The sequence below is a fragment of the Clarias gariepinus genome, chromosome 1 (genome assembly GCF_024256425.1).
Source record: "Clarias gariepinus isolate MV-2021 ecotype Netherlands chromosome 1, CGAR_prim_01v2, whole genome shotgun sequence".
Taxonomy (NCBI): domain Eukaryota; kingdom Metazoa; phylum Chordata; class Actinopteri; order Siluriformes; family Clariidae; genus Clarias; species Clarias gariepinus.
In genome coordinates this window covers 4,226,517-4,254,448 of record NC_071100.1, presented here as the reverse complement: position 1 = coordinate 4,254,448, position 27,932 = coordinate 4,226,517, and positions in this window count along the sequence as shown.

The following is a 27,932-nucleotide window of genomic DNA, read 5'->3' as shown; positions in this document are numbered from 1 at the left end:
GTCATGAACACTGACCTTAATTGAGGCAAGTGAGGCCTGCAGTTCTTTAGATGTTGTCCTGGGGTCTTTTGTGGCCTCCCGGATGAGTTGTCTCTGCGCTCTTAGGGTAATTTTGGTTGTTTGGCCACTCCTGGGAAGGTTCACCACTGTTCCATGTTTTTGCCATTTGTGGATAATGGCTCTCACTGTGGTTCGCTGGAGTCCCAAAGCTTTAGAAATGGCTTTATAACCTTTACCAGACTGATAGATCTCAATTACTTTTATTCTCATTTGTTCCTGAATTTCTTTGGATCTTGGCATGATGTCTAGCTTTTGAGGTGCTTTTGGTCTACTTCTCTGTGTCAGGTAGCTCCTATTTAAGTGATTTCTTGATTGAAACAGGTGTGGCAGTAATCAGGCCTGGGGGTGACTACAGAAATGAACTCAGGCATGATAAACCACAGTTAAGTTATTTTTTAACAAGGGGGGCAATCACTTTTTCACACAGGGCCATGTAGATTTGGAGTTTTTTTTCTCCCTTAATAACGTAAACCTTCATTTAAAAACGGCATTTTGTGTTCAATTATGTTATCTTTGACTAATAGTTAACGGCTTTTGATGAGCAGAAACATTTAAGTGTGACAAACATGCAAAAGAATAAGAAATCAGGAAGGGGGCAAATAGTTTTTCACACCACTATATGTGTGTATGTATGTGTGTATGTTTAGTTTCCTTTATTAAAGACTTTCCTAAACATTCACCCTTGCAACTATGCCTCGTGTCAAGTCCAAACCAAGTTACCGTAAAAGAATGTATCCTGAAGTGTAAACCCAAACCTATTGAATTTATAATAAAACTGGCTCTGGCACAGGAAAGGAAGACCATGAACAACCTTTGCTGCAGAGAATACATTTATTAGAATGATCAGCTTTATAAACACTGATTTACAGCACCTCAGTTTAGAGCCCACATAAATGCTTTTCTGAGTTTAAGCAGCAGAAAAATTTCAAGGCCCACTGTTCAGAATTGTGGCAAAGAAACCACTACTTCAATTTTATTAATAACAGCAAGCTGAAGAGACATGATTGAGCCATAAAACCTGGGCATCAATGGAAAACATTGGATGTGTCCAAATTTTAGATTTTTAGATTTTCTAAACTCCATCAAGCAATCACAGCATTTTGCAGCAACATGTAATTAGATCTGGTTTGCACTTTTTAGGAACATAATTTTATGTACAAAAAAAACAGTACAATGTCCCAAACAAACCTTTAGGTTATATAAGAGCTATTTGTCTCTAAGGAGAGTGTTGAAATGCTGCATCAGATGACCTGGCCTCCACAATCACCCAATTTAAATCCAGTTATGATCAGTGGGACCAAAGATAGCAGAACAAGCAATCAACAAGTACTCAATTAATGCATTTACAACACCTCTGGAAACTCCTTCAAGATTGTCCAGAAAGCATTCCAGATGACTACCTTATGAGGCTGACTGAGTATAATGTTTTTTTGTTCCATACATAATTCCATATTTGTTCTGTCATGATTTCAATGTTTTTAGTATTAGAATACATTTTGAAAACAATAAAGAAAAGCATTAAATACGAACATGTTCCTAAACTTTTGACTGGTACTGTATGTATGTATGTATGCATTTGTTCTATATTATTATACAATGTATTATTATATAATTATTATTTATATCATGTTAATTCGTCTTAGCTTTTTATAAACAATAATGTAATAATAGTTAATACATTATTTTATTTAAATTGTTTTTAAAAGTCCCCCTGTAGAGTAAACCGGTATTTTTAAAAAAGAAAAAAAAAAAAGAAATCAATACTTCTATATAGTAAGTAAAACATAAATTTAATATATTTTTTAATATGCCCCAAGGGAAAAGTAGCAGCTGCATAAAAACGTACATAGCTCCAGCTTTTGGATATTCTTTAACAACTTTTTTTTTTTTTTTTTTTTTTTTACAGTTATTGGATTGTTCTGTTATGTGAATCCATACACCACTGCTCCATTCGGACCTGTGTGAAAAGATTAGTCAATCATGGCTGAATCAATCTAATTAAATCCTTAAGACATTATGTGCTTGGTATGTCTTAATTATATTTTATATATTATGTGTATTCTGTGTAGTTGATAAAGATAAGATGAGATAAAAAGACTGTATTGTCATTGTAGTGATACAATAAAATTAGCTTGATTGCTCTGAGACCACCAGCAATAATAAAAGTAAGAATAAACAAAATAATAAACACAAGGTAATTGCACTTAAATGTATAAATATAACAATATATACAATGGAATGTATGTGAAGTGGGACCTGGATCTTAATATAAACAGTAGAGTTCAAAAAAGTGCCAACATTATTGTCAGAGGTAAGAAAATATTGCACAAGTTATAGTAATAGCTGGAGTTTGGTGAATGAAAGTGTCTTGTGCATTAGCAGGAGCATGGGAAAGAGGGTCAAACAGCTCAGTTTGTTATAACCGCCTTTAATTCTCAGCAGCTATGTGTCTGGGGAAGAAGCTGTTCCTCAGTCTATTAGTGTGTGCTCTGATTGTCTGTATCTTTTGCCCGATGGGAGGGGCACAAACATCCGTGTCCTGGATGGGTTGGATCCTTGATGATGTTGCTAGCTCTCTTGTGTAGCCAACAAGCATAAACCGTGTCGAGGTTGGGAAGCTTGGTTCCCACGATCCTTTGTTCAAGTTCAAGTAGGCTTTATTGTCATTACAACCATATACAGTTAGTACACAGTGAAACAAAACAACGTTCCTCCAGGACCAAGGTGCTACATGCAACATAAATTTACAACATAAATTAACAGACACTAAACTAGCTAACCAAGAGGCCTAGTTAACTGGCTAGCAGAGACAGAACAGAGAGACCTAACATAAATTACAACATAAATTAACAAAAACTATAGCTTAGTAAAACATTTTTATAGACAACATAAAGTGCATGTGCAAATGTGCAAACAAGAGCAACAACAAAGTGACAGTGCGCAACCACAACATAACAGAACATAAAATATGGTGTTGAGGTAGTGGGTAAACATAAACATTCCTTAAAACAGCAGGAGGAATTGAGGAATTACTGTAGTGCAAAAAGTAGTCCAGTAATGATCATTGTGCAAAAGAGATAAACAGTAAAGCATTTACAGGTTGGGGTGTGCGATAATTTGGTGGTGTAGGTCAGTGTGTCTGCACTTGTGTTGATTAGTCAGTCCAGTCCCAATATTTTGAGGTAGTTGAGTTAAGCTGTGTGATAATGTTTGTGTTTGTGTGTGTGTGTTTGTGTTTATCAGTCCAGTTCCTTTTTGTTGAGGAGACGGTTGGCTTGTGGAAAAAAGATGTTGCACAGTCTGGATGTGTGTGCTCGAATGCTTCGGTACCTTTTTCCAAATGGCAGGAGTGTAAAGTGTGTGTGAGAGGGGTGTGTCCGATCAGCCACAATGCTGGTGGCTTTGCGGGTGTAGCGCGTGGTGTAAATGTCTTCAATAGAGGGGAGAGAGACCCCGATGATCTTCTCCGCTGTCCTCACCATCCGCTGTAGGGTTTGCGGTCCGATATGGCACAATTCCCAAACCAGACAGTGATGCAGCCGCTCAGGATGCTCTCGATAGTTCCTCTATAGAAGGTGGTCAGGATCGGTGGTGGAAGCTGGGCCCTCCTCAGTCTTCTCAGAAAGAAGAGACGCTGTTGGGCTTTCTTGTGCAGCTGAGGTCCTTCTCTAGGTGGACACCCAGGAATTTGGTGCTTTCGACGATTCCCACAGAGGAGCCGTTGATGCTCAGCGGAGAATGGTCGCCTTGTGTCCTCCTAAAGTCAACAACCATCTCCTTTGTCTTGTCAACATTTAGAGACAGGTTGTTGTCTTTACACCAGTCCGTTAGCCTCTCCACTTCCTCTCTGTACGCTGACTCATCGTTCTTGCTAATGAGACCCACCACTGTCGTGTCAGCAGTGTGAACAGCAGGGGACTGAGCACACAGCCTTGTGAGGCCCCAGTGCTCAGTGTGGTGGTGCTGGAGGTGCAGTTCCCAATCTGTACTGACTGAGGCCTACTGGTCAGAAAGTCCAGGATCCAGTTGCAGAGGGAGGTGTTCAGGCCCAACAAGTTCAGCTTCCCAATCAGTTGTTGGGGGATGATAGTGTTGAATGCTGAGCTGAAATTTATGTACAGCATTCGAACATAGATCCTGTTCTACAGATGGCAGCTCTGTAGGTTGGAGTAATTTCTATGGAGATGTGGTCAGATAAGTTAAGGTGTGGAGATGGGGCAGCTTTATAAGCTCCTGGTATGTTGGCGTAAACTTGATCCAGTATGTTATTGTCTCTGGTAGGAAAATGTATGCAGGTATGTGGTTTTGGCATGACCGTTTTTAAGTCCAAATGATTAAAGTCTCCTGCTACAATCACAGCTCCCTCCATATATGCATGTAGCTGGCTGTTAATAGGTTCATGCAGCTCCTCCTGTGCAGTCTTAACTAGTTGAACCAGGCCTCACCGGTTCTCTGCAATGCAGCTGGTGTACTGAACTCTAATGCAGTGACAGAGAATGCTCTAGAAGTTCGCCAAGAGCTGACAGGATATGTTGGCCTTTTTAAGCTTTCTTAGGAAGAAAAGCCTCCACTAAGTGGTAAGTGTTGATGGTCAATGTAAAGTCCTTTGTTATGTGCAGACCCAGGAATTTGACATCGTTAGCCCCATCAACCTCCTCACCATTTATATATTCAGTCCCACTATTGTGGTGTCATCAGCAAATTTCAATATGGTGTTAGAGGATGGGTTTGAGGTCATGTGTGAATAGGGTGAAAAGGGCTGGACTAAGGACACAGCCCTGTGGTGCTCCTGTATTCAGGGTGAGAATGGAGGATGTCTGGTTGGCCACCCTGACATTCTGTGGTCTGTTAGTGAGAAAGTCCAGTATCCATGAACAGTGTGTGGTGGTTAGTCCCTAGTTGCTCAACTTGCAGAGTACTATTGTATTAAATGCAGAGCTAAAATCTACAAACAGGTGGGACAGGCTTGTGTGGAGTGCGATTGAGATTGCATCCTCTATTGATCTGTTCCTTCAGTAGGCAAACTGGTGGCTGTCCAGATCAGGAGGAATGTTGGCTTTGACATGGGCACAAGAACAATGATTGTGGATTTGAGGCATGTAGGGACTACAGCCTGCTGCAGGGACAAGTTGAAGATGTTGGTGAACACCCCCACTAGTGGGTTAGCACATGACTTCAGTGTGCAACCTGGCACCCTGTCTGGGCATGCTGCTTTGTTGATGTCAATCTTGTTTAGAGTGGATCTCACCTAATTACATTAAAAGACGTCTCCCCTGTGGGTGGGTTTCCACTTTGCTGGTGTGATTATCGAAGTGAATGAAGAACTGGTTAAGGGCATTAGGAAGCATGCCGTTATGGCTGGTCAGTGAGGTGCTATTCTTTTAGTCTGTCCGAGCCTTAATGGCTCTCCACATGCTGCGAGAGTTGTTATTTTTCGTCCCTCTATGCACTTCTGATATCTATGCTTGGCTTCTTTAATGCCTTTTAGGACATGAAGTTAGTTGAGGTGAGAGAAGAGGAAACAGAGGATAGAGTTAGGTGGAGGCAGATGATTTGCTGCGGTGACCACTAAAAGGGATTAGCCAAAAGACAAAGAAGACAGGCATTCCTGTCAAGCCATGGATTTTAATTTGGGAACACTTTGATGGTCTTGGTGTTCAGTATAGCATCAGTGCAGTATTTCCAAAACAGTCCTGCAGCCGTCAAGTAGACTCCTCACTCCAGATTTGGACAGTTTTAACCATTGGTCCTGTTCTACAGATGGCAGCACTGTAGGTTGGAGTAATTTCTATGGAGATGTGGTCAGATAAGTTAAGGTGTGGAGATTTATAAGCTCCTGGTATGTTGGTGTAAACTTGATCCAGTATGTTATTGTCTCTGGTAGGAAAATGTATGCAGGTATGTGATTTTGGCATGACCGTTTTTAAGTCCACATGATTAAAGTCTCCTGCAACAATCACAGCTCCCTCCGTATATGCATGTAGCTGGCTGTTAATAGGTTCATGCAGCTCCTCCAAGGCTAGCTTAGCATTAGCCCATGGTGGAATGTAAACAGCTGTGATAAGAATAGCAGTAAACTCTCTCAATGTGTAAAAAGGTCTGCATTTTAGAGTCATCTATTCAATGTCAGGAGAACATGTATGTGTTTATTTTATTTCCCTATGTACTGTTCCAGCTGTATATGGTTAAAATGACAACAAATGTATCTTAATTTCACATGACTTGATCAAATCAGTATTAAATTCTGTATTCTGCTTCTTTTTTAAAAAAATTTATATTTTTCAATAACATTTGCTCTAAAATAAGTGCAGGTGCACTTTTTAATCCAGTGTTGTGGAACATCTGCTATGAATAATTGTTGTCTGCCAAAACTAGCTAAGACACCTAATTAGCTAACTATGTAGGACAACAAATTACAAACAGAAATTACCCAAACTAGCTAAAAACTGTAAAAAAAGACAAAAAAAGACAACAAATTGCACTTGTGAAAATGTGCAAATAAGAGAAACCACACAGCACAATGCAATACACTGTGACAATTAAGTGCCGACCAGTAAACAAAGCTGAGTTGAGGTAATGCAAATAAATTGTTCTTTAGATGGTAAATGCAGTAAACATTTCTTGTTGTAGTAGCAACAAAAAAAAGTAATTGTGCAAATAGCCCAATAGTTATGTTTAAGTTGTTATGTTTGAACCACTTTTGGTTGGTAATCCCCCTGCATACTGGAAGCATCCCACAAGACTTGGGGTCCGTTCTTCGTCTGTCGCTTGACACATCCGAAATGAGCTGACACATCTAAGATGAGATCATCGTGCTAATTTCGATCTGGCTAATCTGGTTCTTCGAGCACACCCTTTTGTTGATGATTAGTATAGCTGGATTGAGTTGTCTAGGATTATTGCGCGTTCGTGCGTTGGTTTAAAAGGCGATATGCATCGACAGTAGAAACACTGATCACAAGCCCTCCGATTGGTTGACAAAATGGAAAAAGATTCATATATATATAAATATTTATTTGCATATTTTAATGACAAATCCCTGAAAAATAAATGTTACAAAATAAACATTATACAAGAATTTGTATATTTATGGTCTTGATGACTGTCTCATGCCTAGGGTTTGTTATAATAGTAATATCATATTTGATAATAATAAACCTATAAATTTATGTTCATATATAATATTTGATAGTGATTTTGTGTGTTGTGTGGGGTCGTCCATGGCTTTTCTTTTTCCACGTGAGTCAGTCGGGCTCTTTAACCAATCAGATGTGACCTCGCCGTTTCAACCAATCATAACCCACCAGGAGCGCAGCCTAAATCCCGTTTACATGAAATAAAGCTGCTTCCGAGCAGGTTCAGGCTTACGGATATGTTGCTATGACAACAAATGCTAGAAGCGCAACGAAGAACGAAACAATCCAAGATCAGGACAAATCCACAACAATCAAATCCAGCTAACTGAGTTAGCGATGTACGAAGAACGGACCCCTGTTGTTTTGGAGACAGTCTGACCCAGTCATCTAGCAATCACACATTCGCCCTTGTCAAAGTCATTTAAATCCTTATACTTGCTCACTTTCTTTGCTACCAACACATCAACTTCTAAGACTGACTGTTAAATTGTACACTGTCTACTTTAGATGTCAAATTCATATCATTACAGATCCTCCTATTCTAACATTAAACTAATATAGATACAGTACGAGTTACCACCATTGTAGAAAGCGCTATATTATATAAAAACCTAAACAACTACAAACTTTGCAATACATCTACAAATCTATAACAGGATACAGTAATATTAACTCACTTACATACCATTTCGGATGTAGTAGGGGAATCTGGTTTTTCAGACACTGTTATAAACAATAAAAGATGATATTAAATGTTAATTTTAAAGTTCAGTTAAATCATGTCAACATATACAATTACACTCCTGTCTGTATAACTCAATATTACTAACACCATGTGACTCCTGATTACACTCTACACTATATAACATTATACCACTATAGATAGCAATGTATGAGTGTTTATCTGTTATAGTGCTTTGGGCATTAGTTTTTATCAAATAGCTTGCAACTTATTGAACTTTCAGCTGCATAACACACATGATGTTATATCATCTCTATCTGTTATCACCCAGATGAGGATGGGTTCCCTGTTGAGTCTGGTTCCTCTCAAGGTTTCTTCCTATTGACATCTCAGGGAGTTTTTCCTTGCCACTGTCGTCATCACCCTTGGCTTGCTCATCAGAGACATTTTATTCATTCATCTCATTATTATCTAGACACATTTTTTTCACACATAAATTGTGTATTATTATTATTGTTTTTTAATTGAAATTAATTTTTTTTATTTTTTTTATTTTTGTGAAGCTGCTTTGAGACAATGACCATTGTTAAAAGCGCTATATAAATAAAATTGAATTGAATTATCCTACAAAGAGACCTTTTATATAAAGGAGTACATAAAGGTGAGGTATAGACATACACAGGAATGGAGTAGTGAAACACAACGTGGAGTTTTCACATGCAGGGGTGAAGTAGTCGCGCATAGGAAACAGCACACATCACACCCAGAGACAAAAGGCTACTAACACCATAACACTCCTAATTACACTCTACACTATACTAACATTATACCACTATAAATAGCAATGTATGAACTATACTAACACTAGAGATAACACAACACCAGCATAGATACTGGACTTTAGGGTCTGATTTATGCTTGTGTGCTTGTGAGTGTTTATCTGTTATAGTGAGATGCTTTTCCCCTTCAGAGCATACTCATATACTGGAAACATCACACTCACACAAGAGAGATGTCTTGACCCTCTGTGGCATACCCAGATAGGTGACAGAAGACAGCACAATCATACACAGGATACATCATATGCACACACAGTAGAGAAGCTTTGACCTGCTGGAACATATTTAGTACACAGGAAACGGCATACACACACACACACACACAGGTGATACACTTTGTCTTTCTGGGCCACCAGAAGCTTTCTAATAATAAGTAATAGCTGTTTCCTGCTGTTTGTGTATGTGTTACTGAGGACTCTTGAAAAATTATGAAGTTTTTTTTTTTTTTTTTTTTTTTAAGTACTGGCTATTGCTGCTGTATTGTGTTGTTGCTGATGTTTATGATGGTCACAGAAGTTTTTATTGCAGTATTTCTTTGTTTAACATGTTGGAAGCAGACAAAGAAGCAGAATTGTAGCTGAACCCCTTACATTTAATTTGCACAGACATTAAAAAAAAAACAGTGGCAAATTAAATTACCCCATTTTTCCGTGTAATCCTCTGGAGCTGGATGACTTGTAGCTAAAAGAGATAACAGAAAAACTTTATTACCAAAGGCACCATATGGAACTCAATACAGGCTGTGTTTTATTTCTTTTTCTTTTACATCCTTTTGTTTGATATCCTGAAGCTTGAATACATACAGACTTGCATATAATCCAGATTCCAACATTATAAATAAATTCAATAATATAATTAAATAACGCAGGCAGATGTGACATACAAATCTAAAAATAAATCAGAATCAGAATTTTTGTCATTGTAACATTGAGACATTGTACAACGAAATTAAAGTGCAATTTTCCAGTGCAGAATAAAACAGTCACTCTAATTAAAAAGGCTAATGTAAGTTAATATATAAACTGTGAAGTTCTTCAAGTGAGGGGAGAGGATAGCCGGCTATCCTTTGAGTGACCTTAATGACACTGTGGAGCTCTTTTCTCTGTACTACTGTGTAGCTGGAGAACCATGCACATAGATAGTAGACTATGATGCTCCCTTTCCAAAGCTGCTGCGTTAAAGCGCTATGGGAACATCTTTCACTCGGTTGCCGGTTGTGAAGCATGTTGCAAATCTTGGCATATACAGTATAACTTCTGAACATCTGATGAGGCGCACCTGCAGGTTATAAATATGAGTGAACCAGAAACATTACTCAGATCTTTTTGTCGTCAGGACGCATTGTGTTCACGTGTGTGTGCAAGCAAAACAAAGAACGAAAGAGTGGTTGACCCACCGATAAAATAGCTGAGTTTCAAGCGAGATTTGTCCCTCCATGTGATAGATTCCTTTCGGAGGGCGATCTCCACACCTTTTGTTTTCAGTGTTTGGGTAAAAAATCACACTCTCCTTGGGCTTCAATGTGACCTCCTCCCTATAAAGGTGCTTCGCGCGCAGGTCGCTTTCTTTAAAGAGAAATCACGAGCCGCGGCGCATTCCTGGGGGTCACTCGCGGGTCTGGCAGAGAGAGTCCCCCCCTCCTTTCTCTCACGCTCTCACCGGATCGGGAAGTTTCTCCGTCCACTTCTCAAGTGTGCAGGAGAGACTTCCTTTCTCGCTTCTGCAAAAATGAAGGTAGCCACCTCAGAACGCTCATCTATCAAAGACAAAGTTTAAGGAGCTCCTTGAAGTATTAACTCATGCAGTGGAGCAGCTGCATATTGACTGGCCGCAGGAGCAAAGTTTCCCCAAGCACTCTAAATTAGACAAAAGATTTCTGTTGGGTGGCCAGGGGGCGGAGCCTCAACAACTCTCTTTCCCTTTCTTTGGCGACCTCCATGAGGATTTGACTTGCTCTTGGAGCAAGCCCTATTCATCCTGCGTTTTCGTGCCATGGACTTCGATTTTTATTCGAATATTGTTGATGCGGAAGCATGGGTTTATACCATGATGGCCAAGATAGAAGAGACGCTTGCGGGCTTTCTCTCTCTCTCCTGGGACATCATCCTCCCTGAAAGATGTCGTCCATCTTCGTTCTTTAGGATTGAAACTCAACGTCAATCCTAACGAATCCCCACGAAAAGCGTGCTCTTTCCGGTTCAGAGGACAACATACTTGGGTGTCACATGGGATCCGATTAATATGCGGGCACAGGTGTCTCCTGCTCATGTCGAATCTATTCTCAACACCCTAAAGGAAATCAAGCTAGACCAGAGAGTGACTGTTCGTCACTTTCAGACATCTTTAGGCCTCATGGCAGCTGCATCCATGGTGATATATTTGGGCCTTCTGCACATGAGAGCGTTTCAGTTGTAGCTGAGAGCCAGGGGATTTCACTCAAGGGCCAATCCCTGAAGGCAAATAAGGGTTATGCGCCAAGGGCTTCGGAGCTTCAGGGCAGGAAAGACTTCACTTAATGTGTCCAGTACGTGCTCTTCAGATTTACGTCCACCGCACTAGCCAGTGGCTTAAGTCAGAGCAGCTTTTTATATTCTATGTGCTCGCTGATGGTCACTCCCAGGAAGCGGAGGTATTAGACCCTCTCCACACAGTCCCGGTTGATAATGAGTGGTTGGATGTTGTCTGCCTTTTTCCTAAAGTCCACGATGAGCTCCTTAGTCTTTGCTGTGTTGATGAGCAAGTCGTTTTGCAGACCTTGGTGTGATTATGGATTTCAGCCTTTCATTTGTAGCACATGTAGATATTATTACCAGGATAGCATTCTTTCACCTCATAAATATTGCCAAGATAAGAAATATATTGTCACCAAATGATGCAGAAAAACTAGTTCATGCTTTTATCACCTCTAGGTTGGATTATTGTAACGCCTTACTTTCTGGTTGTTCAACAGGGTGCTTAAACAAGCTTCAGTTAGTCCAGAATGCAGCAGCGAGTGTCCTCACTCAAACCAGAAGATACAGGCACATCACCCCTATCTTATTCACATTGCATTGGCTTCCTGTGAAATTTTGCATCCATTTTAAAATACTACTCTTGACGTATAAAGCATTAAATGCTCTCGCGCCGCAGTATCTGAGTAAACTGCTAGTGTCTTACGATCCACCATGCCTACTTTGATCAAAGGATGCAGGCTGCTTGTCAGTACCGTGTATTATAAAAACTACAGCTGGGGGCAGAGCCTTTTCTTACATAGCCCCAAAGTTATGGAATAGTCTTCCAAATAGTGTTTGGGACTCAGACACAGTCTCAGTGTTTAAGTCCAGGCTAAAAACCTATTTATTTAGCCAAGCATTTTTGTAAATAAAATTGCCTTAAGTAAAGGAGCAGATCTGGGGGACTTATGGACGTAGAGTATTAGGTGAACTGGTATGTTTAGATGCTGTCTTCCTTACTCTCATTGCTTACTCAGGTTTTTTGACGTTGAGGTGATTGTTTGCTTTACAGCTCAGAAAGCCCTTATGTCTGTTTCCTAAATATTCCTGCACTAAATATACATTCACCTTATACATTGTTCAACTGTGACCATACCTAACTGCAGTCTCTCCATTTCTTTTGCTCTCTGCTCTTTTGCTCTCTCCTCTCTCTCTCCCTCTCTCCTTTTTCCTCTACCTATCTCTCTGTTGAGCTATACATGTTGCTCCTGAGCTGCCAGTGATCCAGACCTTCTCTGCCCTCTGGACCTGTCTAACTTGTCCTGGAGTCCTGCTTCTTGTTGGAGATCTTATCACATGGATGCCCCATGTGGTCTGCCTGGGATGCATGTGGCGACTGGGGATGGTTCCACTTTTCCATGAAGACTGTCCTGTCCCCGACTAATGCAGACAGCTGTTCTCTGAAGACCTGTTACTTTAGTCGCTTAATACAGTAGTTCAGGACTGGAATTTCTTACAGTCCACCTGAGCCTCCAGGAACAAACTGTACTATAATTTTAAACATCTCTTATACTGAACTTCCAGTCTGACATAGTATTATGCAGAACAATCCAAAACGCAAATGATGATGGGTTCCCTGTTGAGTCTGCGTTCTCTCAAGGTTTCTTCCTATTACTATCTTAGGGAGTTTTTCCTTGCCACTGTTGCCGTCATCCTTGGCTTGCTCATCAGGGACAATCATATAATTTTGATTTATACACATTTACATTTCATACAAACTTAATTCTTTTGATAGTGTAAAGCTGCTTTGCGACAATGTAAATTGTTAAAAGGGCTATACAAATAAAATTGAATTGAATTGAGTTATTCCTACACCACACTGTCAATTACTCCACCTTGTCCCTGTAGGCAGATGAGCCCTATGACAGTTGTATCGTCAGTGAACTTAACAATGGTGTTACTGTGGTGGGCAGGAATGCAATTGTGGGTGTAGAGAGTATAAAGCAGGCAATAGCCGAGTTAGCACACAGCCATGTGGGGAGTCAATGCTGAGGCTGATGGGTGTGGAGTAGTGGGGGCTCACTCTAACCCTCTGAGTGCGGCCACTCAGGAAGTCCTTTATCCAAAGACAGGTGGAGTGTGGAAGTCCTATGACTGACAGTTTGGTCACCAGTGTGTGGAGGAGAATAGTATTGAATGCAGAGCTGAAGTCTATGAAGAGCAGTCCTTCAGCACGTGCCCTGAGATGCCGTCATGTCCAGCTGCCCTCCGTGAGTTAACAGTCTGCAGCATGCGTCTCACCTACTGTGTTGGGGTTGTTGGTTTCTGGATTGGGTCTGGTTGTCCCTGGAGGTCCACCTCAATCCGGCCAAGGTACTGACTGAGTTCCTCCACCAGCAATAGATCACCTCCCACAGCTCTGGTACTGGTCCTATAGCTGGTCATATGCTGGACACCCATCCACACCTGCTTTCTGTTATTGCTGTCCAGATGTTACTCAATCTTCCTCTTACAATCTGATTTGGCCTCTCGGATTCCCCTCTTCAGAAAAACATGGACTGTGCTGAAGAGGGCTTTGTCAACAGACCTAAAGGCAGTATTTCTGTCTTTCAGCAGCCTCTGGAATTCTCTGGTCATCCAGGGCGTCTAATTAGGGTAAACGCAAATATGTTTATCCTCTGTGACAATGTCTGTGCAGTTCCTAATATAACACATTACACTGTCACTAAAAACCTCCAGGTCTGGCTGTTTAAAAATGTCCCAGTCCTGCTGAAACAGTCCTGCAGTTGCTAAGTGGCTCCGTCTGGCCAAGTTTTAACTGTCCTTGTGGTGTTAGGGGCTTTATTTCTGAGTGGAATGTAGGCTGGGATTAAAAAAACAGTTATACATGGTCAGAGTAGATCAAGTGTTGTTGCGGTGTACCCTGTAGACCTTTTTAATGTTTGTGTAGACTTTATCCAATGTGTTAGCTCCTCTGATGGCACACTTGACATGTTGATGGAATTTAGGGAGCACAGCTTCAAAAATGTGCTCCACTATAAAAAAAAATTTTTTTGATAATCAACATTTTTACACAAAAATACATGTCCAACATTAAGCAAAGACCACATTAGATATATACAACAGACTGGTGTCTACAACTAAGAGCGTATTAATGCTCTCCTAACATGTCAATTGGTAACTGTGGAAACACTGAAGGCACAGTACTAACACTGTAACATAATAAACAGGATCATGATCATGGTCAATAGTAAAAGTGGTGGACAAAGCCATGAGCTGATTGAAGAGAACCTTCCTCTTCTGGAGCAGGGAAAAAGGGTGGTTGTTATCTTAAACAGCAGTGGAAGGGGGACATGCTGATTCGTAGAGAACTTTAGGGCCGTTTAATGAAATATGAGGGTTAGGTTAGTGACTGGAGCATGGAGGAGAGGCAGCTGGCTTCGTTAACATGCAGTTCATGGTGGATTGTGAAAAAATAACTGTCACTGCAGATAAAATTTCACTCGAATAAAGCTATAAACATTCCTTAACATTGAGAAATAATAGAAAACATTAAATGTAACATATATATATATATATATATATATATATATATATATATATATATATATATATATATCTATAAATATATAATATTAAACAGAAATAAATAGAGAAAATTAAATAATATAGTAAATATAATATTACTATAGATACAAATAAATGTACTAAACATTGTATGTCTCAATAATTTACTTACATTCTAACTTGCCTGAGGTAGTAGCAGTAGAACGTTTGCTAGGCCCTGGTTCAAACAATAAAATAATAAAATAAAATAAAAAGAAATCACATACTGGTAACAACAAATTCTTAAAGCATACAATACTAATACTTTAAAAAAGGCTAAACCTTTAATATAATATTTAATATACTGTAAGTACACCCCTCTTTTTAACTCTATGTTCAGGTTCAAAATGTTGACTGTCAAAATCATTGTTTCACAAATCCAACCAAGGAAATGATTTGTGACAATGGATCTAAAGGAAGCATATTTTCACATAGAAATTTTGCCACAACACAGAAAGCTCCTGAGGTTCGCTTTCGGGGGCAAAGCTTACCAGTATCGGGTTCTTCCATTTGGTCTAGCTCTTTTACCCTGCACATATACAAAATGCATACATGCAGTCCTGGCTCCCTTGCGACTAAGGGGCATCCGTATTGTGAATTACATAGACGACTGGCTGATTTTGGCCCAGTCCCACGAGCTAGCACTTCGACATCGGGATGTCGTCCTAGCTCATCTTCGTTCTTTAGGATTGAGACTCAACGTCAATCCTAACGAATCCCTACGAAAACGTGGTCTTTCCGGTTCAGAGGACAACATACTTGGGTGTCACATGGGATCCGATTAATATGCGGGCACAGCTGTCTCCTGCTCGTGTCGAATCTATTCTCAACACCCTAAAGGAAATCAAGCTAGACCAGAGAGTGACTGTTCGTCACTTTCAGACATCTTTAGGCCTCATGGCAGCGGCATCCATGGTAATATATTTGGGCCTTCTGCACATGAGAGCGTTTCAGTTGTAGCTGAGAGCCAGGGGATTTTACTCAAGGGCCAATCCCTGAAGGCAAATAAGGGTTATGCGCCAAGGGCTTCGGAGTTTCAGGGCAGGAAAGACTTCACTTAATGTGTCCAGTACGTGCTCTTCAGATTTACGTCCACAGCATTAGCCAGTGGCATAAGTCAGAGCAGCTTTTTATATTCTATGGGGGCCACAACCGAGGGGCTGCCGCCACTACACATACGTTGTCACACTGTGTGGGAGATGATATTGCCCTAGCCTATGAGGCGCGTGGTTACACTTCGCCTCTAGGAATCAGGGCTCATTCGACCAGGGGGATTGTCTCATCTATTGCGCTGGCAAGTGGTGTTCCCCTGCAGCAAGTGTGTGATGCGGCAGGTTGGTCCTCTACGCACACATTTGTCAGATTTTACAGTCTGAATGTTTATGCTACTTCGGGCTCAGGAGTCCTTAAGTCAGCCTCCGAGAGCTAGCTCTGAGACCTCCTTGGACGTTCTTTTAGACAATATTGATCTGCGGAATGTATCCGGTTCACTCCTATTTATAACCTGCACATGCGCTTCATCAGATGATGACACCTGACCGAGGTTATATATGCCAAGATTTGGCGTGTTTGATACACACATGCTTCACAACCGGCAACACAGAAAGATGTTCCCATAGCGTTTTCACGCAGCATCTCGTTCCCGCTTTTTTCAGGGGAAAGGTTTACAGCAAAGTAACCCGAGACGCTCTCTACTGTGCAGCGGTAGACACCAGCAGTTTTTCTGGGATGTTGTTCCTCCTGAGAACTCTCAAAAAGTAGAGTCTCTTTTGGGCCTTTTTCACTACATCTGCAGTGTGTGTCCCTCAGGTCAGGTGCTCGCTGATGGTCACTCCCAGGAAGCGGAAGTATTAGACCCTCTCCACACAGTCTCCGTTGATAATGAGTGGTTGGATGTTGTCTGCCTTTTTCCTAAAGTCCACGATGAGCTCCTTAGTCTTTGCTGTGTTGATGAGCAAGTCGTTTTGCAGACCTTGGTGTGATTATGGATTTCAGCCTTTCATTTGTAGCACATGTAGATATTATTACCAGGATAGCATTCTTTTACCTCATAAATATTGCCAAGATAAGAAATATATTGTCACCAAATGATGCAGAAAAACTATTTTATGCTTTTATCACCTCTAGGTTGGATTATTGTAACGCCTTACTTTCTGGTTGTTCATCAGGGGGCTTAAACAAGCTTCAGTTAGTCCAGAATGCAGCAGCGAGTGTCCTCACTCAAACCAGAAGATACAGGCACATCACCCCTATCTTATTCACATTGCATTGGCTTCCTGTGAAATTTTGCATCCATTTTAAAATACTACTCTTGACGTATAAAGCATTAAATTGTCTCGCGTCGCAGTATCTGAGTAAACTGCTAGTGTCTTACGATCCACCATGCCTACTTTGATCAAAGGATGCAGGCTGCTTGTCAGTACCGTGTATTATGAAAACTACAGCTGGGGGCAGAGCCTTTTCTTACAAAGCCCCAAAGTTATGGAATAGTCTTCCAAATAGTGTTTGGGACTCAGACACAGTCTCAGTGTTTAAGTCTAGGCTAAAAACCTATTTATTTAGCCAAGCATTTTTGTAAATAAAATTGCCTTAAGTAAAGGAGCAGATCTGGGGGACTTATGGATATATATATATATATATATATATATATATATATATATATATATATATATATATATATAATATTAAACAGAAATAAATAGAGAAAATTAAATAATATAGTAAATATAATATTACTATAGATACAAATAAATGTACTAAACATTGTATGTCTGAATAATTTACTTACATTCTAACTTGCCTGAGGTAGTAGCAGTAGAACGTTTGCTAGGCCCTGGTTCAAACAATAAAATAATAAAATAAAATAAAAAGAAATCACATACTGGTAACAACAAATTCTTAAAGCATACAATACTAATACTTTAAAAAAGGCTAAACCTTTAATATAATATTTAATATACTGTATGTACACCCCTCTTTTTAACTCTATGTATCTTAAACAGCAGTGGAAGGGGGACATGCTAATTCATAGAGACTTTAGGGCCGTTTAATGAGTTATGAGGGTTAGGTTAGTGACTGGAGCATGGAGGAGAGGCAGCTGACTTCGTTAACATGCAGTTCATGGTGGATTGTGACAAATAAAGGTCACTACAGATTAAATTTCACTCAAATAAAGCTATAAACATTTCTTAACATTAAGAAATAATAGAAAACATTAAATGTAATATATATATATAATATTAAACAGAAATAAATAGAAAAAATTTAATAATATAGTAAATATAATATTACTATAGATACAAATAAATGTACTAAACATTGTATGTCTGAATAATTTACTTACATTCTAACTTGCCTGAGGTAGTAGCAGTAGAACGTTTGCTAGGCCCTGGTTCAAACAATAAAATAATAAAATAAAATAAAAAGAAATCACATACTGGTAACAACAAATTCTTAAAGCATACAATACTAATACTTTAAAAAAGGCTAAACCTTTAATATAATATTTAATATACTGTAAGTACACCCCTCTTTTTAACTCTATGTTCAGGTTCAAAATGTTGACTGTCAAAATCATTGTTTCACAAATCCAACCAAGGAAATGATTTGTGACAATGGATCTAAAGGAAGCATATTTTCACATAGAAATTTTGCCACAACACAGAAAGCTCCTGAGGTTCGCTTTCGGGGGCAAAGCTTACCAGTATCGGGTTCTTCCATTTGGTCTAGCTCTTTTACCCTGCACATATACAAAATGCATACATGCAGTCCTGGCTCCCTTGCGACTAAGGGGCATCCGTATTGTGAATTACATAGACGACTGGCTGATTTTGGCCCAGTCCCACGAGCTAGCACTTCGATATCGGGATGTCGTCCTAGCTCATCTTCGTTCTTTTGGATTAAGACTCAACGTCAATCCTAACGAATCCCTACGAAAAGCGTGCTTTTTCCGGTTCAGAGGACAACATACTTGGGTGACACATGGGATCCGATCAATATGCGGGCACAGCTGTCTCCTGCTCGTGTCGAATCTATTCTCAACACCCTAAAGGAAATCAAGCTAGACCAGAGAGTGACTGTTCGTCACTTTCAGACATCTTTAGGCCTCATGGCAGCTGCATCCATGGTGATATATTTGGGCCTTCTGCACATGAGAGCGTTTCAGTTGTAGCTGAGAGCCAGGGGATTTTACTCAAGGGCCAATCCCTGAAGGCAAATAAGGGTTATGCGCCAAGGGCTTCGGAGCTTCAGGGCAGGAAAGACTGCACTTAATGTGTCCAGTACATGCTCTTCAGATTTACGTCCACAGCATTAGCCAGTGGCATAAGTCAGAGCAGCTTTTTATATTCTATGGGGGACACAACCAAGGGGCTGCCGCCACTACACAAACGTTGTCACACTGTGTGGGAAATGATATTGCCCTAGCCTATGAGGCGCGTGGTCACACTTCGCCTCTAGGAATCAGGGCTCATTCGACCAGGGGGATTGTCTTATCTATTGCGCTGGCAAGTGGTGTTCCCCTGCAGCAAGTGTGTGATGCGGCAGGTTGGTCCTCTACGCACACATTTGTCAGATTTTACAGTCTGGATGTTTATGCTACTCCGGGCTCAGGAGTCCTTAAGTCAGCCTCCCAGAGCTAGCTCTGAGACCTCCTTGGACGTTCTTTTAGACAATATTGATCTGCGGAATGTATCCGGTTCACTCCTATTTATAACCTGCACATGCGCTTCATCAGATGATGACACCTGACCGAGGTTATATATGCCAAGATTTGGCGTGTTTGATACACACATGCTTCACAACCGGCAACACAGAAAGATGTTCCCATAGCGTTTTCACGCAGCATCTCGTTCCCGCTTTTTTCAGGGAAAAGGTTTACAGCAAAGTAACCCGAGACGCTCTCTACTGTGCAGCGGTAGACACCAGCAGTTTCTCTGGGATGTTGTTCCTCCTGAGAACCCTCAAGAAGTAGAGTTTTTTTTTGGGCCTTTTTCACCACCTCTGCAGTGTGTGTCCCTCAGGTCAGGTGCTCGCTGATGGTCACTCCCAGAAAGCGGAAGTATTAGACCCTTTCCACACAGTCCCAGTTGATAATGAGTGGTTGGATGTTGTCTGCCTTTTTCCTAAAGTCCACGATGAGCTCCTTAGTCTTTGCTGTGTTGATGAGCAAGTCGTTTTGCAGACCTTGGTGTGATTATGGATTTCAGCCTTTCATTTGTAGCACATGTAGATATTATTACCAGGATAGCATCCTTTTACCTCATAAATATTGCCAAGATAAGAAATATATTGTCACCAAATGATGCAGAAAAACTAGTTCATGCTTTTTTCTAGCTCTAGGTTGGATTATTGTAACGCCTTACTTTCTGGTTGTTCAACAGGATGCTTAAACAAGCTTCAGTTAGTCCAGAATGCAGCAGCGAGTGTCCTCACTCAAACCAGAAGATACAGGCACATCACCCCTATCTTATTCACATTGCATTGGCTTCCTGTGAAATTTTGCATCCATTTTAAAATACTACTCTTGACGTATAAAGCATTAAATGGTCTCGCGCCGCAGTATCTGAGTAAACTGCTAGTGTTATATGATCCACCATGCCTACTTTGATCAAAGAATGCACGCTGCTTGTCAGTACCGCGTATTATGAAAACTACAGCTGAGGGCAGAGCCTTTTCTTACAAAGCCCCAAAGGTACAGTATGGAATAGCTGGGGGACAGGGGTAGCTCAGTGGTTAAGGCATTGGACTACGGGTCGGAAGATCCCAGGTTCAAACCCCACAACCACCAAGTTGCCACTGGTGGGCCCTTGAGCAAGACCCTTAACCCTCATCTGCTCAGATGTTTAATGAGATAAAAATGTAAGTCGCTCTGGATAAGAGCGTCTGCCAAATGCCTAAATGTAGTCTTCCAAATAGTGTTTGGGACTCAGACACAGTCTCAGTGTTTAAGTCCAGGCTAAAAACCTATTTATTTAGCCAGGCATTTTTGTAAATAAAATTGCCTTAAGTAAAGGAGCAGATCTGGGGGACTTATGGACGTAGAGTATTAGGTGAACTGGTATGTTTAGATGCTGTATTCCTCACTCTCATTGCTTACTCAGGTTTGTTGACATTGAGGTGATTTTTTGCTTTACAGCTCAGAAAGCCCTTATGTCTGTTTCCTAAATATTCCTGCACTAAATATACATTCACCTTATACATTGTTCAACTGTGACCATACCTAACTGCAGTCTCTCCATTTCTTTTGTTCTCTGCTCTTTTGCTCTCTCCTCTCTCTCTCCCTCTCTCTTTTTTCCTCTACCTATCTCTCTGTTGAGCTATTAATGCTGCTCCTGAGCTGCCAGTGATCCAGACCTTCTCTGCCCTCTGGATCTGTCTAACTCGTCCTGGAGTCCTGCTTCTTGTTGGAGATCTTATCACATGGATGCCCCATGTGGTCTGCCTGGGATGCATGTGGCGACTGGGGATGGTTCAGCTAGAACCATTAGACAGCTGTTCTCTGAAGACCTGTGACTTTAGTCGCTTAATAGTTCAGGACTGGAATTTCTTACAGTCTACCTGAGCCTCCAGGAACAAACTGGACTTTAATTTTACACATCTCTCATACTGAACTTCCAGTCTCACATAGTATTATGCAGATCAATCCAAACCGCAAATGATGATGGGTTCCCTGTTGAGTCTGGGTTCTCTCAAGTTTTCTTTCTATTACTATCTCAGGAAGTTTTTCCTTGCCACTGTTGCCGTCATCCTTGGCTTGCTCATCAGGGACAATCATATAATTTTGATTTATACACATTTACATTTCATACAAACTTAATTCTTTTGATAGTGTAAAGCTGTTTTGCGACAATGTAAATTGTTAAAAGGGCTATACAAATAAAATTTAATTGAATTGAGTTATTCCTACACCACACTGTCAATTACTCCACCTTGTCCCTGTAGGCAGATGAGCCCTATGACAGTTGTATCGTCAGTGAACTTAACAATGGTGTTACTGTGGTGGGCAGGAATGCAATTGTGGGTGTAGAGGGTATAAAGCAGGCAATAGCCGAGTTAGCACACAGCCATGTGGGGAGTCAGTGCTGAGGCTGATGGGAGTGGAGTAGTGGGGGCTCACTCTAACCCTCTGAGTGCGGTCACTCAGGAAGTCCTTTATCCAAAGACAGGTGGAGTGTGGAAGTCCTATGACTGACAGTTTGGTCACCAGTGTGTGGAGGAGAATAGTATTGAATGCAGAGCTGAAGTCTATGAAGAGCAGTCCTTCAGCATGTGCCCTGAGATGCCGTCAGATCCAGCTGCCCTCCGTGGGTTAACAGTCTGCAGTGTGCGTCTCACCTACTGTGTTGGGGTTGTTGGTTTGTGGATTGGGTCTGGTTGTCCCTGGAGGTCCACCTCAATCCAGCCAAGGTACTGACCGAGTTCCTCCACCAGCAATAGATCACCTCCCACAGCTCTGGTACTGGTCCTATAGCTGGTCATATGCTGGACACCCATCCACACCTGCTTTCTGTTATTGCTGTCCAGATGTTACTCAATCTTCCTCTTATAATCTGATTTGGCCTCTCGGATTCCCCTCTTCAGGAAAGCATGGACTGTGCTGAAGAGGGCTTTGTCAACAGACCTGAAGGCAGTATTTCTGTCTTTCAGCAGCCTCTGAAATTCTCTGGTCATCCAGGGCGTCTAATTAGGGTAAACGCAAATATGTTTATCCTCTGTGACAATGTCTGTGCAGTTCCTAATATAACACATTACACTGTCACTAAAAACCTCCAGGTCTGGCTGTTTAAAAATGTCCCAGTCCTGCTGAAACAGTCCTGCAGTTGCTAAGAGGCTCCGTCTGGCCAAGTTTTAACTGTCCTTGTGGTGTTAGGGGCTTTATTTCTGAGTGGAATGTAGGCTGGGATTAAAAAAACAGTTATACATGGTCAGAGTAGATCAAGTGTTGTTGAGGTGTACCCTGTAGACCTGTTTAATGTTTGTGTAGACTTTATCCAATGTGTTAGCTCCTCTGATGGCACACTTGACATGTTGATGGAATTTAGGGAGCACAGCTTCAAAAATGTGCTCCACTATAAAAAATTTTTTTTTTGATGATCAACATTTTTACACAAAAATACATGTCCAACATTAAGCAAAGACCACATTAGATATATACAACAGACTGGTGTCTACAAATGAAAGCGTATTAATGCCCTCCTAATACGTCAATTGGTAACTGTGGAAACACTTCCTGAAGGCACAGTACTAACACTGTAACATAATAAACAGGATCATGATCATGGTCAATAGTAAAAGTGGTGGACAAAGCCATGAGCTGATTGAAGAGAACCTTCCTCTTCTGGAGAAGGGAATAAGGGTGGTTGCTGGTTCTTAGGGAACTTTAGGGCTGTTTAATGAGTTATGAGGGTTAGGTTAGTGACTGGAGCATGGAGGAGAGGAAGCTGGCTTCGTTAACATGCAGTTCATGGTGGATTGTGACAAATAACTATAAATACTACTGTGTCACTACAGATAAAATTTCACTCACATAAAGCTATAAACATTTTTTAACATTGAGAAATAATAGAAAACATTAAATGTAATATAATATAAATATATAAATATATAATATTAAACAGAAATAAATAGAGAAAATTAAATAATATAGTAAATATAATATTACTATAGATACAAATAAATTTACTAAACATTGTATGTCTCAATAATTTACTTACATTCTAACTTGCCTGAGGTAGTAGCAGTAGAACGTTTGCTAGGCACTGGTTCAAACAAATAAATAATAAAAAAAAAAAAAAAAAAGAAATCACATACTGGTAACAACAAATTCTTAAAGCAAACAATACTAATACTTTAAAAAAGGCTAAACCTTTAATATAATATTTAATATACTGTATGTACACCCCTCTTTTTAACTCTATGTTTTTGTATAAAAAAATGAATAACCCGATGACATCTGATGATAGTGGGTCTTAGTATTGGGTGAATACGTGACTTTTTTCCCCCCATGTCATTATTTATTTCACAGAAATGAAAAAGAAAAAAAGAAAAACATGCAGGCAATACTTAGTACACCCTTACTGCAGGTGCTGACACCTCTATATAAGCAGAAGTTTTGTCAGATTGCTGCTCTAAAATAATAAGAAGGGAAAAACATAATCATTGGTCTTAGAGAAGCAGTTGTTGCTGCTGTACATCCATCTGGAGTGGGTTATAAAATCATTTCCATACAATTTGCATCCAAAATTGTACATTGATAAAGATTATTTACAAGTAGAAAATATTAGAGACAGTTGCAAAGAATGAACCTCCAACATATTTACCCCAAAGTCAATACAATGCCCAGAGAAATACAAAAACACAAGAGTTACATCTCAGACCCTACAAGCCTTACTGAGCAAGCCCATGACTGCACAAGAGAACAAAGAGTGAACAAGTACAGTTTTTTTGGAGGGGGTGCCATGAAAAGCTTCTTCTGTCCAAAAAATAATGAAGCATGACTGAGGTTCACAAAACTGCATATGAAGAACGCACTAGACTTCTGAAATAATGTCCAATTAACAGATGAGACAAAAGTTGTTTTGGCATGAATGCCCAGCCTCATGTTTTTCGAAACCAAACAGCATTTCAGCAGAAAAACCTCATACCCCTGACAACCACAGTAGTGGAGGGGTGATGACTTGGGCTTGTTTTTGCAGCCACAGGACCTCAGTACGTTGCAGTCATTGATTTAACCATAACCTCCTCTCAGAATACTTTTACCAGAGTATTTTAGACAAATGTAAGGCCATGTGTACAACAGCTAAAGTTTGTTTAAAATTGGGTCTTACAACAGGACCTACAAACAGAAGAGCACATCAACATCAGAATGGCTGAAAAATAAAAGAATCAAGGCTGCTGAATGGCCTAGTCAAGATTCCAACGCTACTGACATGCTGTGGTGAGCTGTGCAAAAGCAATCACCCAAAAACGTCAATAAACTGAAGCAATTGTTTCCTTTTATTTGTTACCCCATTGTTGTTAATTAAATAATAGTATGGTTAAAAAAAAAGTTACACATTATTGTTTGTCCAAGGTTGTATTTGCCTAATCCTAAAACCCACTATGATCAGATTATTTTTAGTATGTTTTTACACTTTATCTTCATCTTACTTGATAAAGAGTCATGACTAAGCCTGAGAGTCCTTGACCAGAACATGGTTGACATTTTTAAATTGCTAGAACACTTTTTCAACTTGCTAAATTTGTGTCCAGAGTTTGTCAACACTGTCAGACATTTCTAAAAAATACGTTACATAATATTGTGGTCAACCAAAACTCCAAGGAACTCGTTATGACTCCCTGTTTGTTCTACAGCATACCCTGGTCAACTGCTCAGGTTCTTATATGTTTAGTCTTTTTTTTTTTTTTCTTTTTAACGGTGCACCATTGATGCTACTGTGGTCACAACCATAAAATGTTAACTGTATGTCTTAAATTATATTAAATTTTGGTAGTTTTTAGTAAAATGTATGAATTTCAAGCACATTAAATATGTATCTAACAGATGATGGAAAATCAAACTGGTTACCACAGGCATTTCAGAAGTTATCATGATGTGGAACTTTGTCAACTGCAGGGGCGTTTCTAGGCTTTTCAGTTAAGGGGGGCTCAGCCCCCATAGATGTTTAACACATATTTGGCTTGTCCAGAATCAGTACTCAAATGAGTCTTCTTGACCACACACCCTGTTTACCGTATAAACCTTTTTACAACTCATGTTTACAATCATATAACTTTAAACTTACATACTGTATGAGGCTGGACAATGGAATAAACCGTGTGGTGCCAAAAATGTCAAACAATTATTTGTTAATTCTTTGACAATACTGCTGCTTTTTGTGGAAAATGGCAGACATAAAAAATTGAAAAATAGTTTAATGCAATGACTTTAATCAATATTGGGAACCAAGTGTTAATGTGCCTGAGGGGCTGCGCTTTTAGAGAACTGAACTGTAGAACTGAACAGAGAACTGGAGATGGAAGGTTTTTCAAGTCACATGGGAGAAGGTCTTCAAATGAGCAGCAGGTAGGAATAGAACAACTTTTTTTTTTTCATGTGACTTGAAAAACCTTCCATCTACAGTTAAATATAAATATTCAAACTTTGATCATCATGTTATCTAGTTTAATTTAGTGTTTTAGCTACATAAATAAGACAGTAGCTTCTCTATTCAACCTCTTAAAATTTCATAGCTACTAGGCTATTTATTCAAATTCATTAATATAGACAAACATTGTTTTAATGTAATTAAACAAAGCATCTTTTTAGTGATCTTTTTTTGATTTCTTTTTTTGGGGGGGATTTTTACCCAATTTTTCTCCCTAATTTAGTGGTGTCCAATTTCTTTCAGTCACTAGGGGGCTCCCACGTTAAGCTTCTACATTTACATTTACATTTGGGCATTTGGCAGACGCTCTTATCCAGAGCGACTTACATTTTTATCTCATTACACATCTGAGCAGTTGAGGGTTAAGAGCCTTGCTCAAGGGCCCAACAGTGGCAACTTGGTGGCTGTGGGGTTTGAACCTGGGATCTTCCGAACCATAGTCCAATGCCTTAACCACTGAGCTACCCCTTGCCTTCTACTACCATTCAGTCGGGAGGGGATGCAGACTATTATGAGTTTCCTCCGACCAACGTCATATCACCGACCATCTTTTTGAACTGCTCACGCACCGTTGGGGTCGGAGCAATGCACTCGGAGGACAGCGCTATCCGCTCCCTTTGCTTACGCGAGCTCACAGACACTCCTGATTGGCTTGTAGAGCCATGATTAATGTGGGAGCGCGAGTATCTTTTATCCCTCTCATCTGAGAGAGCTCAGCCAATCAACTCTCTCTAGACCTCCGGCTGCGAGAGTTTACAGCATCTCACCAGCGATCTCCGGATAATAGCGCGGGGACTTTACCACTGCGCCACTCGGAGGCACTCTTTTCATTTCTATTCAAAAAAATACAAAATATAAAAAAAAATAACTTTTTCTAATTCAAAGTGTCAAAAACCCTACTCTTTAATAAATGTATTTTATGATTTGGGACATTATTTAATACAATACAATATTTATTACAAAAAAAAATGGATTTTTCTATCACAGTAAATCACACTGCTATGCAGTTAAAGTGAGTGCACTAAATGCTTTCTGTCACTGTTTTTAATCATTTATGTGCAGAACTCTATGGTAGTTAATGCCATATGCACTGTGCAATGTTTTATATTGTAGCGTTTTTTACCGCTAAGCAGGAACTTGGAGAGACGAGTGAGCTTCCTGGCTGCCCAATGCAAACGGCTGGGAGTACTTTATTCAACACCAGCACAAAACAGCACATCCAACCTCCATAAATACACATCCACACCAATTAAAACAGATATCTACCCACACACACACACAACCTGGCCGAAACCACTACCCCAAACACCTTTTCCCAACACGGTGAACACATAACAATCCCTCCCGCAAAGCATGATGGTTGTCACTCAAACCCCACCCACGCCACACTGCCCCCACCCGAGCTGTGACCGTCCCCAGTCACTATGGCGAACTCAGTCTTGGAGGCGTGAAGGTGGTCGGTGCTGGCGTTGTGAACGCCCGAGTCTTTTTGCGGAAGAAGAAGGGGTGGAGCCCTCTTCCTGAGGCGGACCGGCCTCCACAGAGTTCAGTGTTTCACTGGCGTTGGGCCGATAGGGAGCGAGACGGTCCCGGTGGAGCACGACCACTCGCGACCACCCCGTCAACCGCACCCGGTAGACTATATCGGAGAGCTGGGCAATGACTGTGCAGGGGCCCACCCAGTGAGACATGAGCTTAGGGCAGAGCCCCCTTTTCCTTCCGGGGGAATACACCCACACCTGCTCCCCAGTAGCAAAGTCTCGCCCCCGGTGGTGAGTGTCATACACGCGGCGCTGCTTAACATCGGCGTCCGCCAAGTGTCTACGCGCCAACTCATGGACACGGAACAGACAAACATTGTTTTAATGTAATTAAACAAAGCATCTTTTTAGTGATCCTTTTTTTATTTCTTTTTTTGGGGGGGATTTTTACCCAATTTTTCTCCCTAATTTAGTGGTGTCCAATTTCTTTCAGTCACTAGGGGGCTCCCACGTTAAGCTTCTACATTTACAGACACTCCTGATTGGCTT